The 17,972-nt window shown below is 41.0% G+C and overlaps 1 protein-coding gene across 2 annotated transcripts in view; it reads left to right on the forward strand.

Annotated features, from left to right (window-relative positions):
- The first annotated feature begins 469 nt into the window (after positions 1 to 469).
- The window catches only part of LOC126297601 (myosuppressin), a 39,470-nt gene continuing 21,967 nt past the window's right edge, over positions 470 to 17,972 (forward strand). For both annotated transcript variants that reach the window (XM_049988583.1, XM_049988582.1), the window contains exon 1: positions 470 to 526. The gene's annotated coding sequence lies outside the window, so the exon portion shown is untranslated. The remainder of the gene's footprint in view (positions 527 to 17,972) is intronic.

The following is a 17,972-nucleotide window of genomic DNA, read 5'->3' on the forward strand; positions in this document are numbered from 1 at the left end:
GGCGATTAAAGCTCTACAGGTAAATCTGAGCGAACGTAAGTAACCAGCTATTTGATGCGGTTCTGTGGACGATAAAATAACGTTATCACACTGGGAGATTTTTGGAACAATTAATACCGTCGGATAGCGAGTGCCGTGGCGGGAGACATCCAGAAGTCGTGTTTTAGGGCCAAAAACTACCCAGAGTGAAACGCAGAGCACGAAAATCCAGTCAACGGCTGCGTCACTCGATCAGCCACGTGCTTCCAAGGTGGATCGGCTCGTGCAACTGCTCGTGTACGTGATTCGGCACCCTCGTGCGACATGCGGAGGCGTATCGATGGAGATGACGGTATTTAAAGCGGCCGGGGCGGCGGTGGTGAGCGGGGGTGGCGGTCCAGCGGCAGCGGCAGCGGCAGCGGAGTGGGGGTGGGCGGGGCGAGCCCGCGGCGCCTATAAGAGGCCCGCCGCGCCGCCGACGCTCACACCGACGCCGACGCCGACGCCGACGCCAACTCCATCCCTCTCGCTGCTTCTCTACACGCAGGTGAGCAGCCTCTGGCCCGCCGGCCTGCCGCTCCTCCCTTGCCGCTAGGCACCGGGACCTCCCGTCACAGTTTCCATACTCAGCCTAAGACGATACAATTACTGGTATACTGTTCAGTCCTTTCCTTTTTATTCGAAACACCACTGCGTGTTTCATGGTGATGTCAATAGCTTCAGGTGGAATGCAATATTAATATATAACTGAATTTACTTGTAAGGTACTTGTGTGTTGGCTATTTGGCAGACAGCGCTGTGGCAGGTATATTACGTGTCTTGCATGAATATCTGGACGAATATGGTTGTTGTAAGCTGTCACATCGAACTGTACGTGTTTGTCACCACATACTTTCCAGTGCTTCAACATTTATGAGTAAATACTGTAACACTGGAAAGTCTGTAGTGACAAACACATGGAGTTCGCTATGGCAGCATACACCGATCATATTCGCTCAGATACTCGCGCAAGACGACACATAAGCTCCCCGTCACAGCGCTGTGCCAGATAGACGACACATCTGTATGTTACAAAAAATTCAAACATTTAAAAATACCGTAATCCACTTGAAAATGACGGCATAACCATCGAAAAGCGCAGTGGTGTTTAAAGTAAAAATAAAAGTCACTCCATCAATATACCAATACTTTCACCTACACAGACGCAGCCCTTGACAAGCAGTCCATCATGGATTTACATACATTTTCGTGGAAATTTAAAAACATTACGACTAATATTAGTGACAATTTACTTATAACATTTTTCCAAAGAAATTCTGAAAAAAAATTAATCGTGGCAGTATTCCCGTGTTTTTAACTTTTTTCTGCCCCTCAGTTACGTTAGTATGATCTAGAACAGAGCAACTTCCATTTAATTTGCCCGCTACAAAACATGAATAAAAGAGATACTTTCTGTCACGGCCTTTTCAAATATTCTGTTTTGGAGAACCTTCAGCTCTCATGTACATTTAACAAATCCCTTTTTCGGTTTTATACACAACTGAAATTCCATTCTGAAGTGTCGAATTCTCGTCCTTGTACATATTTTCAAGGTCTTAATTGTCGGAAGTGTTCTCATTTCATTTCGATCTTAAGAATATTTTTTTTTCGCAGTGCGTAGATATCCACCGGCACGAAGTACTTTCCTAGGCAACACGACTGCATCTAGCAATCCAGACCATTCGACACAAAATCTCAAAACATAAACTTTGATAACTTATTTCGGAAACTTAAAATACTATGACTAATTTTTAAGTTACTTTTATGACAAGTAACATATCACCAATCATGGCAGTATTCATGATTTTTAAAATTTCGTTTTCTGCCTTTCATTTAGAACTCTTCTTACTTTTGTACGTCGTAAAGCACAGTTAGCGTACCGGCTAGAAAAATTTATGAAAGAGATACTTTCTGGCATGTCCTTGTCAAATATTCTGCTTTGGGGAACCCTTTGCGCTTCTTAACTGTCTAACAGTTTTATTTTTCTATTCCATATACAACAAAATTTCGCTTGTTGAACTGTCGAATTCTCCATCTTGCACATATTTTTATAGTATAAATTGTTGGAAACAATCATTTCATTTTGGTTTGATCTTGAGAATTTGTTCATTGTAGTGAGAATATCCCTCTTTCTCGTTAACGAATTTTTTATTAAATGTACACGATTTTTAAATGTATGTAGAATATACCTTAAATGTTAGATAATTTCTGAACGTATTAAGAAGTTTTGAATACAATATTGCAAAAATAGGTAGTGTTTAAAATGTTCATTTTACTTTCAAATTGTACATTTCAGTTTTCTCTTTGGATAATTTTCATGTAAAGTACTTACTAGGCGCTCTTCGCATGCTATATTGTATTCAGCAGCTTCCCGCGAGGTACTTCTGTGCCTCTTGTAGCCGGCGCTGTACAAGGCCGAGGCGACAAGCCCCTGTAGTCACCACTGCGTATCGACGCCGCCATAAGACAACACATAGCACCCCAGAGACGTAGGACAGGCAGATTAAAATCCCTCCCGTAAACACACCAGAACTCTACCCAGCGATCATTCAACTAAAGCAAACCCAGAGAACCTAGTCAGCCTGCCAGAACTTTTTTTAAAATTTCTTCGATAGTTAAGATCGCAGAAACTCAGAAACACGCGCGCCATCTAAGACTGTAACGTAAAACTTCACCAAAAATTCACCCGTTGAATTTAATGTAAAATGTTCCTTCCACGATTGTCTGTTAAATAATTTCGCAATAAAGTAACGTAAAATCAATTTCAGAAGTTTATATGATGTTCGCCAGTAGCAATATGTTTCATTTCTGAAGTATCGGCAGGCTTTACTAGCAGTCTGGACTATAAGTACTAAATCCGTATTTGATCTAGGATAAATTCTTGTTTGCTAGTTCCTGAATAGGTAAGTTCGAATGCCGTGGAACAAGAACACTTTTTTTTATTCCTCCTCCAATAACTCTGACACGCAACATATCTGTAGATGACATCTTTACGTTGTTGTTCCACCTCAATCCTACGCTGCTGTATAAGGTACGTTTGAAGTTGCTTAACGAATCATTCATTTGATTATTTTTAACGTTTCTTCACATCAAGGGGCAGGGATCTGCAAACAACTGTCAGCCTTCAACGCTGGTGGTTGACGGAAATCGATATCGCGATTTGTGGGTCCATACAGTTGCCCGGACATAGTGACAGCGTCCTTCGCTACTTCTCCTAATATCAATAGGTAACAACAATATTTTAGAAAATTATGTCATTCGTGTTAACCGAACATTATAAAATGAATTAAACTCAAGCGTACTTCGAGATGCATTGAACAATGAAACTTAACATTCGTCAATAATATTTATTATAACAACTCGATTTCTTTTCAATGGGAAATTTGTATTCAACTGCCCAAATAGTCAGATTTCGATCAATCTACCGTCTAGGAGACCGCAAAAATCTTTGAAAAGAGTCCGACAATCTTGTTGGCTTTCTACCACTGTCTGTAATATGATATGGGCAAATGCAGGCACAGCTACCAAATGATACAGACAAATGCAATTTTCTAATTTAAAACAAATGTGCTCAGAGTCTGTTCTAAACTGCTGGTGACTGGAACATCGGCAAGATGCTCAACTCGTACATCCACCGTACAGAAACAAATGCTCAAGTCCGATTGTAATTGTTCATAGCACCTCCAGCTGAATCACATTTAAAGCTTTTCAAACAGATTTGGCCAATGCGCCACATAATGTCCACATCCTGTGTACAAGCACCTGAGCAACCCCTACCTCTCTCCGCCGGATGGAGTGGCCGAGCGGTTCTAGGCGCTACAGTCTGGAACCGCGCAACGCTACGGTTGCAGGTTCGAATCCTGCCTCGGGCATGGATGTGTGTGATGTCTTTAGGTTAGTTAGGTTTAAGTAGTTTTAAGTTCTAGGGGACTGATGACCTCAGTAGTTAAGTCCCATAGTGCTCAGAGCCAGAGCCTACCTCTCTCCCCGGAAACAATGGCCGTTCTAACTTGCTAACCATATTCCAAGAAAGCACCTAAAACGGGGCTTAGAGGCTGTAATGTCACAACACCCATGCTAGTGTAATACCGCAGCCTGCTAGGAGATGGCATTTGAGAAGGGAAAACCTAGTCTTCTCCCTCTTATCCCATATGTTGCCAACAGGCACTTCCTAAGGTGTCAGAATTACAACTCTCAGTATGTCACTACATTTCGAGATGTTTTGCTTCTCACGATGAAATATCTGAAAGAACAGAATGGCGAAGCAGTGACTAAGATACTGGATTAATACTCGGGAACAGAAAGGTTCGGACCCAGTACCAGCGCAACATACGTTTGCGTTTTCATGCTTTCTACGTCGATGCGAAAATCGGTTCTAACATTCCGACCTTCTAAACACCAGGTAGAATTCACTCAAAAGCAAGAAATTATCCTTCTGTAATAATAACATAAATATTTCTGCATGAACATGTATTGAAAGGCCGGCCGCGGTGGTCTAGCGGTTAAGGCGCTCAGTCTGGAACCGCGTCACTGCTACGGTCGCAGGTTCGAATCCTGCCTCGGGCATGGATGTGTGTGATGTCCTTAGGTTAGTTAGGTTTAAGTAGTTCTAAGTTCTAGGGGACTGATGACCACAGCAGTTAAGTCCCATAGTGCTCAGAGCCATTTGAACCATGTATTGAAAGTGGTTGATAATTTGAAAACATTATTCGCACTAGGTAACTGCAACAAAATCATTTTGCACTTTTATAAGAAATATATTACAGCAAACAAATCTGCAGAGTACCGATGGATCAAAATGAAGTTAAATAAAATGTGATAGTCACATTATTATAGATACGGTGTGTTATTTGCCACCAGCAATATGTTTCGGTCGGCGGAGTTATTGACTCTATACTGGTTGCTAGAAGGTTCGTAGTTGGTATCCGCTGCATCGGTCACTGTTGAGGTGCTTCATGATTTTCCTGGATCAGTCGAGATAAAATTACGCTCACATTCTGTGCAAGGATACCAGATTCGGGGCGTCCCAACTTTGCGTAATTGCATAAACTTGGATAATGTCGCTGGCGTCTGAAGAGACTGGTAAATTAGAAAAGGTATTCTCAGACCTCGAAGACGATCGAGGCGATTTCCTAGTCGGAGTATTTTAGCACTGAAGTACAATGCGTTCTGTTATTACTTTTATCGGAAGCAATGTTTCTTCTTGTTGTAGATTTCACTCATTGCCTTTTTCTATCATATCTCGTTTCTTGCACAACAGTAAATACAATCAATACGTCGATGGAACGAGTTCGAACGAAACACATTCTAGACCCGCTCTGTAACTAAAAGCTGAGTTCTTTGGGCACTACAACATTCCGAATCACGAAAGATCCCCGTCATCGGCTGGTTTAACGCACGTGTTGCCGGGGTGTCAATAAGCATGACCTCCCTGACTTCGTCAAAAACTTCCATTCTGTTATTTTCATGGTTATCTCAAAATGACGAGCTACCGACTGGTTTATCATGTTTCCAACTTGTGATGGAGCATTCTAAATGTCTCCGACACTTTCAGTACAAGATGAATTTTGGGAAATTGTCGATTTTCTTAGCTGTCTTGCATAGAATTGAGAATCGGTTTATAATGGCAGACAGTATTTTCAGTTTATAAAAATTTAGTTTTCTGTCTTGAAAAAGCTGGAATGTGTCTAGAGCAAGAACTAGTGGCTGAAGATCAAATATAAAATTTTAGGGTCGCTTTTCCCTTGGAAATTTTAGGATACTGAGCAGCTGTCCACGTACCGCTTATTCAGGTTTGGCGAAGATAAGGTTTCATTAATTACAGAACAAATAGAGGTGAATAAGCAATAGTTTTCCCCCGTAGTTCTTCCGTGAATGGAAAGTGAAACGAGTGAATTTGACAGCAGGGACAATGTCCTCTGGAATGTATTTCGCACTGGTAAGGGACTGATACTTGTAGATTTGCAACTTGTAACGAAACGTAACAACAGTAGGGCAAACTGCTGCGACCTACCAGATGAGGTAGTGCGGAACATCCTCTGTAAACTGGAGCCTGCAGGAGTTGGGATGATCTGACAAAGGGTTCATGGACAGCTCACTCCAACGGATATTATTTCTTGAAGGGTGTAATCGACAGATAAGACACCTGCCTCGTAGATGAAGCTCTAAAACAGAACACTTCAACATTAAATGCGTTATAGTTGTCGCCAAATATTTGCAGCTAATATCAGTTACTGGAACCGTAACTGAGAGAGCGCGCCGTTGGTGCTACCAGATACTATGTTAGTCCTTTCACTAAGCCTACTTCTGAATTCGACGACATCGATTTCTACGGAATATTTTAAGTCTTGTCGTCTGTCATAAAGTACGCTTGAGAAATAGCGTTAGTTGCGGGTCAAGGAAATTGTAATCTTTAAAATGTATTCCAAGCAGAAATGCGTTGAATTTCTTCCTTGAAGAAGAGAAAATTCTACTCAAGGAGCAATGCTACTTCAGAACATATTGCGTACTTAAATATATATTTTTTTCTTCCCAGATTCCGTAGAGTATAAGGTCGTTAGAGATGGAGGTTAAACTCGTATAGGAGGAGAATGGGGAAGGAAATTAGCTTCGCACTTTTCAAAGCAGTCATTCATGAATTTGCGTTTTGCGGTTTCTGGGAATGGTGGAAAAACTGAATTTGGGTATCTGGGCGAGAATTTGAACTATGCTACAGACACATACGAGTCCAGTATCCTAAACCGTCGCCACATTGGCCGCGTTCGCTAACGTTGATGTGGTGTTCAATGAGTTTTGTGACGTCACTTCGTGCTATTTCACGTTGAGGTGCCATTTCGTCACGTGAAACACAAAATAAGTTCTGTTATATTTCGGTAACGTGTCACGTAAAGTAGAACCAACAGGAAGCAAGAACGCTACCTGTGTCACGAGCAGAAAGCATGATGCCCGTAGAAAGCAAGATACCATGTTGTATTTGTCGTGTTTAGTAGATGCCTATGTTCGGTTCGTTGTATGTTATACCCTACGAATATATACTGTTCTAAGCACCACCACATTGAATATTTCGGGAGCGAAGCATTATTGGTACGATTTGTTGTTATAAAATGACGGGGAACGTCATATTGATGTTAAAGAATTTTCATATTTAGTTGATTATTTTCGTATTATAACTCGCGTATTATAAAAATAATGCGTTTTAAGGCTAGAGCACATTGAAGAGTCACGAAAAACGTGTCGTTCTTTTGTTATAATTAAATGTCAGATAATAATAGTTTGGCGAATAAAGTCTCTAGAACAATGTTATAAAATAGAAAATTCCAAGAAAACTACAATATAGTGTCGTGAGTAGAAGCGTCATGTACAGAATACACTGTACGTCTGTAGAGGGATCAACACCAGTTATATCTAATTTTTTTCATTTTCGCGTTTTCTAAAAGGTGGGACTTTTTTATAAAATTAATAGAAATAATTTCTGTAATACTTGATGTATGTAAATACAGCATTAGTGCTCTCTCTGTCAGGAGTGAGATTGTTCGATTTCGTAAACTTTTATAAGTTGATGTCTTTATTGACTGAACATGTGGCTTTCCTATTTGTCTTATAACATGTTCACAGATATTGCAATTATTACTTATATATACCATAGACAGCACAACATAACTAACATATGAACAAGCGAGAAAATGTGCGCTTCAATGGAACTAATGTAGGAATTTTACGCTTGTCATTTTCGTGGACAAATTGTATTGTTTGCGAGCCAAATAAAACCAGCATCTATCGCTGGAGAGCGCAAAATCACTTTAACCAGATCGTTCCACGTGCCGACGGCGCTGTGTCTCGTGAGGCTGGATCTCTCGTCTGCGTGCATATCAACGTTAACTGCCTCGTCCTCTGTGTCGATGGCTTTAATCACTGAGCCACCATCAGCCTCCATGCAGTCAAAATTTCCTCACAGGTCCATTTTAACGAGGAGACTGTTGTTGGATCATTCATTAAATTTATACCATTCACCTCTATCACAAGCTAATTCCCCATACGTTCGATATCAGTTCTGCACAAAATAGAAAGCAATTTATCATATACAGGGGTTCTCTGTGTTGTTAGTTGTGGTCTAGTATGAAGAATGTGTTGCAAGCTAAATTATTTAAATATTCAATTAGGTTTGAAGTTCTGAGCAGACCACAACGCTTTAGGTACGTAACTGATTATCCCATACTGTGAAATACGAATGAATGATCTTTCATTTTTATGCCTCACTACCAATTTACAAACAGGTCACCAGCTTTACACATCACATACGTCGTCACACTATCCGAGTAACGTCAGTACTTACGCGTTGACCAGTAGCAAGATACTGGAGATCTTTCCAAGAAGTACAGGTCAACGATGTGCTTGCCTAACATGTAAAATGCATTGAAGGCACTTTGCAGGCGATAGGTACCGTCCACCAGGTAGTCACTAAGCTCGCTCACTCCCATAAGGACTCCATACAGTGTGACATCATTCTTCATTAAAAGAAACTTCTTTGCACTGTTGTATGGGTCCTCCGTGACGTCCCACGCACCATCTACATCTAAATTTACATAAATACACCGTAAGCCGCCGTACGGTGCGTGGCGGAGAGTACCCTCTACCACTAATAGTCATGTCCTTTCATGTTCCACTCACAAATAGAGCCAGGGAAAAACGACTATTTATATGCCTCCGTATTGAGCTCTAATTGCTCCTATCTTATCTTCGTGGTCCTTACGCGAAATGTAATACCTGGGATTTGACCTTGTGATGTGTGGCTTATCATGGGCTCCAACACATACCCAAGAGCCATGATACCTGAGAGTGATTCAGCAGTTATTTTATGGATGTTGCAACACAGAATTAACGTTTGGTCTCAACTACGGTTTATGTTTGATGCTCTCTGAAGACAAAACTGTATGGTCGACTAGAATTCCATTTCAACGTGGGATTCGAAGCATTTCTATGGTCGAACCCCGTCAGCTCAAGATAAGGGCTTTAACCTTGTCTTGAAAGCACAGGTACTACTCCTACTTATCTTGGGGCACTTGACGTATTTGAGTCGAGCGACGACGGGATACTTCCGTTACGCAATGGGTTAATATCTATCTCCGTAATACTCAGTGCTAATTCATTGAATTACTAGTGATAGAACAAGCAATATTGTCAGTATTTGGCTGTAAATGTGATTAGATGTATTGCAACAAAATTCCAGAACACCACACGATCAGCCAATATCTGCGTTCAATCCCCGAACTACCCGCAGGTTCTCACGGTGAAGGCACCTGCGCCACCATTAATGGTGTTATAAAGCCTGCCAGTCTTCTTATCGCTGTTCTAGAACATTATACCATATACTCTCACCAAGTTTCACCCTTCATTCGTTTCATTCCTTACCTATCCATAAAAACAAATGTTCAAATGAGTGTGAAATCTTATGGTACTTAACTGTTCAGGTCATCAGCCCCTAAGCTTACACACTACTTATTATACTAACGACAAACACACACACCCATGCCCGAGGGAGGACTCGAACTTCGGCCGGGACCAGCCGCACAGTCCATGATTGCAGCGTCCTAGACCACTCGGCTAATCCCGCGCGGCCCATAAAAACACGAGCATAATACTAGAGTGCGCAAGTACCCACATAGCACAGATAAACAATGGACCCATTACTCTGAGGAATGAACAGTTACCCTACCCTCACATTTCTCTACGTCCCACATACAGCAATGAGAATGAGTCACAACATCATGGTATTGAATAAAGACCAAGCACACTCTGTACTAATTAAAAAAGTCTCGATAGTGAGGACAAAGCTCTTAGTATTACCAGGGGAAGTTCACCAGAAACGCAATAGTAAATATTTTGAAAATATCCCGTCTTAAGCAAAGCACAATTTATCGTTTTTCTGTATTTTTCATGAAGACGAAAAAAGCAATTGCGTTTTTCTCAAGGCAGAGTCTTTGAAACATATTTATTATGTAAGTAAACCTAGGCGCAAATACTGAGCTCTCCCACAGAAGTATCACCACAAAATGAAGAAACGCAGCAGCTTTGGTCTTAGAACAAGGATAAGTCGTGACACTGTATTAACGACTAGTAACCTCTATTTTCTTTACGAATCTGACAGTCCATGAGTTAAAATTCATTAGTTATTTTCACAATATTGCTTTAGGGTTCTAGCAAAGCCTCAGGTGCGTGCGACAAAATGTCATTTAGTATTGTTAAATGTCATGGAACAAAGTATGGTAGCTTACTGTCCAAAGAATCCAATTGTTAAGTTAACTAACTTAAGCTGACAATAAGATTTTTTATAAGAAAATAGATCGACTCCAGTGAAATAACAGAGTTGATTTTCACAATTCGTTATGATTCTGTTATATTAATTGAGAATAGGAATGTTTAGTCCTGCTGATAAATGTAATTTGCTCATTTGCACAAAGGATATTGGTGCAACCTACATATTTTGTAGGCACTCTCCTGCAAGTTTATTCAGCCATTTTGCCTTAATAAGCTCTCCGAGTGGACAGCGAGGAATTTAGAGGAACAGTGACGTAGTCTGCACCATATTCTGTAAAAATAATCCCCCAGAAATGAGAAGCATGTAAATACTTCAGATTCCCCTCGCTGGTCGGACCCTAGGAGAGAGCGCTACAAGAAGGGAACTGACTCTCAAGATTTGGGGTGAATGTTAATGTTGCTAAAATCCTCTCACTTGTTGCACCAATTAGTTCAGAACATTACACAAGTCACAATCGTTTTTTCGTTGTTCATTGTATTTCCGCAGCTTTCGAGAAGATAGCATCTCGAAATTTTTGTCGCATCTTGCTTCTTCAGTCAAGCATGGCTCCTTGTTTCGACTCCTCACCTTCACTGACACTCCTCATTGATGCTAGCGGAGGACGGCGACGTATTGAATTATCTCATAATATAACAAGACGTAATGTCTATTAATGCATCATAAACTTTTCACTAATCACGATTGACTATAAACAGTAGTTCGTTTCGGGTACAAAGTAGCTAGTAATGCAAGTCACGGTAAAGACAGGAATGCGTTGTCGCAAAAATTATTTTCGATTACTATGGATGACCGTTACTCTCACTTTGTTGCAATAGTACAGCTGCTATCGTTCCGCTGTTGCCATGAAACATCGAATAACAACAAATACATATTGCTTTTTCTCGAAGTTTGTGTCCCGTATTTACGGAAAAATGCGTCATATATATTTAACGTAAGGTATACTTCAAACGCATTTCAATCGATGTCCGTCGCTTACCGGGCGCACGCGATATCCGTTGTTTGCGCATAAAGTAATTTCCAGTCTCGTATGTGCAAATATCCGATTTCCTGCTGCACGAGACATCAGGAAAACTCGCTGAATATTGTCAACCTCGGATCAACGGACATCTCCTGTCCACATTCACGAACGATATTAGTTCATAAGGGCATTCAAACAATGGCACACCAACCCACCTTCATAAACAAAAGTGGTGAATTTAGGAAGCAGTTTAAAATGTTCCACTATTTGATTATGTTTGAGGAAACAGGCTACAGTTGACACAGCCTTTATTTTTCATTTGTTAACAGACGGGGTTCATTTCGACTCTGAATGTGAAAAGTAAAATGTTGTCTGGCAAACGGGTGAAACACGAAGTTTCCTCTCATCATTTGGAAATTATATTTGTCTTTAGTTATTTCACTGTTTCTACTCGCTCTTTACAGTAGTAAATAACTGATGTACTGTAACGTCAAGCATTAGTTCGTTCGCGGGGAGAACCACGATTTCACTGGTTACTTTCGTAGGTGAGGTCGCTAAACGCATATTAGCATATGGTGCAAGACATGTGATTAACGCGTTCAAGTTCTGGTGATAGAAGAATCTTTCATGACCAGTACGTGACGTTGCTTACTTTAATCGTTTTGTGGGATGGGAACTTCATGTTCGGCGGCACACATATCCCAACATCATTGTCATTAATACAGGTTGGGGCAAATAAAAATTGGCCCGGAAAACAGAGTTACAGGGTACAAGGAAACACAGCAGAGGAAAGGAAATATAGTACTTAACTGACTGTATAAGATGTTGAAACTGACCACCATTCATCTCTGGCCCCTTTAGCATGCTGCTAAAGGCAGATCGAAGCTAGACTGCTGAAATTGCTGCCATCTAATCCGAAATGTTCTGCTGCAGCCCTTGAAGACTACGAGGATTCTTGCGATACACGTTAGACTTGAGGGCTCCCCACAGAAAAAAATAGCACGGTGACGGCTCAGGTGACCTAGGTGGCCAGCTACGACCGCGACTATACTGACCTCTGCTAACAAATCTGTCAGACGTGAAGGTTGTGTAAATGTGCTTCAAGGTTCGGCCGGCTGATGGGCAGTTGCACCATCCTGTTGGGGTGTGATTATATGCATACATTCACGTCGAGTCGTGCCCTCTTGTCCCGGCCACTTTCATTTGCCCCATCCTGTACAAGCACGAAATCGCATTGTATAAGTACTCGTTAGAGCTACCTACGAGAAACAGTTAAAGATAGGACTAGACATTCACAGTTCGTATAGGAAAGCTGCTCAGTTAGGTATGAAGTGAAAAAACTCTTATCTAGTCTGGTCAATGACACCACATCCACGAAGCTTCCAAAAACTGTTTTCTAATAAGAATTTGATTAGAAGGTGATGACTAAACTGAAACATACGCATTTAAAAATAATAGTCCTACAGATAGAAATTTCCTTCTAGAACGTTAAACTTTTGCCAGCCTGAAGAATAATTCATCGGTAGTTACTTTTCAAGGAAGAATATGGTACAAATCCTTCTCCACACTTTCTGGACTTTTTCCACAGTTTCCCTAAATTAGTTAAGAGTATTGTGAATATGAATACTACATACGAATATTTAAGGACTGTCCGTGTTGGTTTCGTACTCCGTCCGTACAATGCCTGAGTGTTCTTCTCCAGTGGACTCACAGTCTATTGCACGTAACACTTGAATAGAGAAAGAAATTCTGTCATAAGTTGAGAATTTCGTCTGTCTATAACAAATCAGCCGACAGACTCCTCAATGTCGACAACCAATTGTAACGTAGAACACTGCGTGTACAGCAACGTCACAAGAGAGACAAAAGTGATGTGTTCTCTGGAGATCACTGACTAGAAGATGATCATGTGATGGTATAAATAGCGAAACGTAGAGCCTATCGTCACTCTGATGATCAAATGATTGGATCGAAGAGAGATTTTAGTTAGAAGTTAAATGTCGTGTCACCATTTGATTGGCACGACAGATATACTATAACAATCATGTATGGGAAGTTTAAACCAGTTCAAACATCATCAAGTGAACTAATACTCATTTCATAGCGATACGAAAACATGATGGAACATCCGTGTTCTTGAAGTGGTCAAGCCAAGAGCATACTTTCATTTAGACAAAAAATAGGATCATTGAGTTTATGAGTAAGGTTCACGCGTATAAATGTTATAGGCATCTATTTAAGTAGCTGGGAATATAATAAACAGAGAACTTTATTCTATGATGAAATTTTTTGACAACATCCAATTCCGCTGCGACATTCAGAAATATAAAAGTGGAAGAAAAAGTTAGCCGGCCAGAGTGGCCGAGCGATTCTGGGTGCTTCAGACTGGAACCGCGCGACCGCTACTGTCGCAGGTTCGAATCCTGCCTCGGGCATGGATGTGTATGATGTCCTTAGGTTAGTTAGGTTTAAGTAGTTCTAAGTTCTAGGGGACTGATGACCTCAGACGTTAAGTCCCATAGTGCTCAGAGCAATATGTACCATTTTTGTGAAGGAAAAGTTATCTACACTTTCCTATAAGAAAGCCAACTTCTCGTGAGAAAGCGGTGAGCTCTTTGAATATATACCCATGAAAATAAAATGTCTAATAACATATACATGTTTAAATACAGATCATCTTAGTTTGTCATTGAAAACTCCTTCGCCAGTGGACTATGAATCATTCCTGTATCCGATAAACATGAACTGGAAATCCGCGACATAAACAAATTTCAATGGTCAGACCAAGATCTGAACAACAGTCTGTTCCAAGGCGAGCCCATTATCTCAACCACTATACTACCTCTCTCGATGGAGAGGAGGGTGCAACGAATATGCGGTCCAAAAGTATACACGCTTTCGCAAACGGCGTAGATGATGAAGAATGTTTTCTAGCAGTCGCCTTTTCAGTAGATATACCTGCTAGAACCCATACAAAAAATTAGGGATGTGAATGACTTATGAAACTTCCTCGCCGTGATGGATTACGAGATGTGAGGTATTAATTTATCACTGGTTGTTCTATGGAAAAGGCGCATCTGAAATCTTTAAAAGAAACGGAATCAAAGTACTGATGTGGAATGACTCAAATCCTTATCGCAGATGTGCTGCTTTCCTTGTGCGTCAAAATTTCATCTAGTATAGTCACAGATATTCTTAGTATAACACAGGACTTAATCTCACAGATTCTCTACTGCTACCTCAATGGTTTGAATTTATTTTAGGAAAAGCTACTCGTGAGTTCTTGTGCTTCGCCTAGAAGGTGGCTCACATAGGCGCCTGTAACGATTTGGCGCTGAGGCCCGAAGACGTATTGTTGGAAGTAATGAAGACGGCACTGTCTCTCATGGGACTCGCCACACCTGCTTAACTGCCGCAATGTTGCCGAGCGGATGTGTGCTCTCTGGACGTTCTACCCCTGCAGCTTCCGCCCTCTAGACAATCTTTAGAACAGGCACAATCCTCGAGACGGATCCAAACAAATCAGACACTATGAAAACAACAAGTTCACCTTCCTACTAAAACAGTAAAATGACGGAGATATATAGTTAAAATACCTATGAAAATTGAAGTAAGTTTTTAACACAAAACAGGGCGTGTGCCAACAACACGCATTTGGTTCCGTTACTATAGATATATTTGCGGTATGTCAATGGGATAGACTAAGAAGTGCGAAAATTAAATATTAAATCATATATTTGTGTCTGGCAGTTGCAGCACTTCGTGAACCGCAATGGCAATACATTTTTAGCCCTGCGTTTAAATGAGTGTCAGATACGAAAGTTATGACTGCGCGTAAGAAGAGTCATTGGATGCTGATTATACTTTAGAAACTTAAAACAGACATTGCTTCCCTCACGAAGGGCTATTGTCATAATTTCTTATACCGTTACACACATTGAAATGTTGCTGCTACTCCTATCAGACGTATCCTGCAAGAAAAATGAAACGAAAACAAGAAAGCACGAAAAGGCAAAATTTTCTGCTTTGCTTCGTTCAGTGATAAAACACGAGAGGGAGAAGCTAGTTTTTGTGTCACGTACCCTCACAATAAACTGTACCTTGCGGAATATGGGTTAAATGTGTGTGTAACTCCCGTGAAACGTTGCATTAAGTTTGAGAATCTTGACTGTGGTGTCTTTATATCGCTGTGTAAGGGGCAGAAAATAGTGTTTAACAGAAGGGTTAAAGAGTCGTTTCACTCCGCAGACCTGCCGAGCCTGGGGAATACCTCGTGACATCAGAAAAATATATATATAATTCAGAACTAATCATTCACAAATCGCTTGCCGCATTTGAAATCCTTTTCTGTTTCCGTTAATATCGTTATGGAGTTCATTGCTGCACGTAGAAAAAAGAAAGCTCCTGAAGGTTCTATTCAACAAGCGGAAAAATATGTAACGAGATGTCCCGAAGTTTTTTTTATTTTTTTATTTAGGGGCACGCATCTCTCTGAGCTCATTTAGAAGAGGCAGAACTTGCACCGCAGCAGCGAATCTCGTTCATATTCAGCGCTCAAGTTCTGGGACAGTTTCTCTACGCAGACAGTGCAACGACCATTCAGTCTCCTACAGAAGCAGATAGGGCGGCCGCAGGTCTCCTGGGAGCAGCAAGATCCGCTTACCTTCTCGCGTAGCCCCACACACGAGACGCTTCATTTCGAGCCATTGCTCACAGAAGCTTGTAAGAAGTGACTGTAGTCAGACTGCAGAATTTTGGCTGAGATTTTTTTCCATCTACGACACGAAACTGACCGGCTAATGGTAACGGCAGCTGGCGTGGAATGAAAGGATTTCACACGCTACACTGAAGAGATTTAATTGCGAGTTATTCTTAGTTAGGACTAATTACTTTTTCTGCCTGTAAAGAAGAAACTATTCAAAATATAGTTGCCATCTAAGATACATGTACAACTGGCGATTTTGTTGCTGTATTCTGATATTCAATTACGTCTGCATTTCACAAGTATGTCCGACGATACTCCCTCTGTTTCTGTTATAGAACTGTACAAGATTGTGCACCACTAAGCACGGGAAAGTCCATACTAAATAACTAGGATGAGTATAGTAACTAACAAGATTCAGTGATGCGTAAAATTATATGGAAGGTTAGAATCTGTCATGTCTACGAAGACGACGCCATTAGATATGCAGCACGTGTTCCGTTGGAGATGAATGGAAAAGGAAATTTGTGGACGCCGAAAATTTGCTCTGTAGGAATCAATATGGATTTCGCAACCAAAGAACATATGGAACCCTGGTCGCTCTGTTCGTCCAGGAGGCCCAGAAGGTAGATACCTGCGCCCAGGCTGATACTGTGTTCCTTGAATTCCAGAAGACGTACGATACAGTTACACACTGTTGCCTGACAAAAAAAAATTCGAGCTTACGGAATGTCAGACTAGCTCTGTGACTGGATTGGAAGGTTCTTAGTAAACATAACACAGCATGTCTTCCTTAAAGAAGAGAAATCAGACATAACAGTAACTTTGGAGGTACCCCAACCGACTGTAATAAAATCATTACTATTCATTATATGTGAACGACCTAGTAGATAACTTCGAAACTTCCGTGAAGCTGTCGGTGGATGATGCTGGTTTATACAGAATAGTTGCAACACAAGAAAATAGCAAAATAACAGGAAGACTTGCTGAAAATCAACGTTTAGTACTGGGATCGGTAGTTAAATCACAACGTAAATAAATCTATAGTTTTGCATATTAGTAGGCTGAAATTTCTATCGCTGTTCACTTGCACTACTGACGATAGGGACCTGGAAAAAATAACAGCTGTACAATATCAAGGAAGTATCCGTACAGAGTGACCTAAACAGGAAAGTCCACATAAAATCAGTTATAGTGAAACTGGATCATAGTCTGCGCTTTCCTTAATGGTACTAAGGAATTGTACGAGTGCATGCTGAACAGTAATGCAGCCCAATTTTTATGTGACAACTCTAAATGCTTTTTTAAAATTAAATAAACGTTTTTAACATTTTACATCTTCATTCTTCATGACTACATATCTGTAGCCCTATGCCGCTAGTGGGCTCCGAATTTTAGCGCGCAACATGGCGGTATTTAATGTAACTTGCGTGAGACACTGCTTGCTGTAAACGAGTCTCGAATTCGAAGAGTTCGTCCACACATCAAGCAACCTCTCCTTCAGCGTAACAACGCCAGACCATACACGAGCACTCCGACATCTGTAACTATCGGACGCCTCGGGTTCGCTGTCATCGATCATCCTCCATACAGTCCCGAATTGACCCCATTCTGCAGTACTGGCCATTAAAATTGCTACACCAGGAAGAAATACAGATGATAAACGGGTATTCATTGGACAAATATACTATACTAGAACTGACATGTGATTACATTTTCACGCAATTTGGGTGCATAGATCGTGAGAATTCAGTACCCGGAACAACCACCTCTGGCCGTAATAACGGCCCTCATACGCCTGGGCATTGAGTCAGAGCTTGGATGACGTGTACAGGTACAGCTCCCCATGCAGCTTCAACACGATACCACAGTTCGTCAAGAGTAGTGACTGGCGTATTGTGACGAGCCAGTTGCTCGGCCACCATTCACCAGACGTTTTCAATTTGTGAGAATCTGGAGAATATGCTGGCCAGGGCAGC

This window comes from Schistocerca gregaria, chromosome X (assembly GCF_023897955.1).
Source record: "Schistocerca gregaria isolate iqSchGreg1 chromosome X, iqSchGreg1.2, whole genome shotgun sequence".
NCBI classification, from domain to species: Eukaryota; Metazoa; Arthropoda; class Insecta; order Orthoptera; family Acrididae; genus Schistocerca; species Schistocerca gregaria.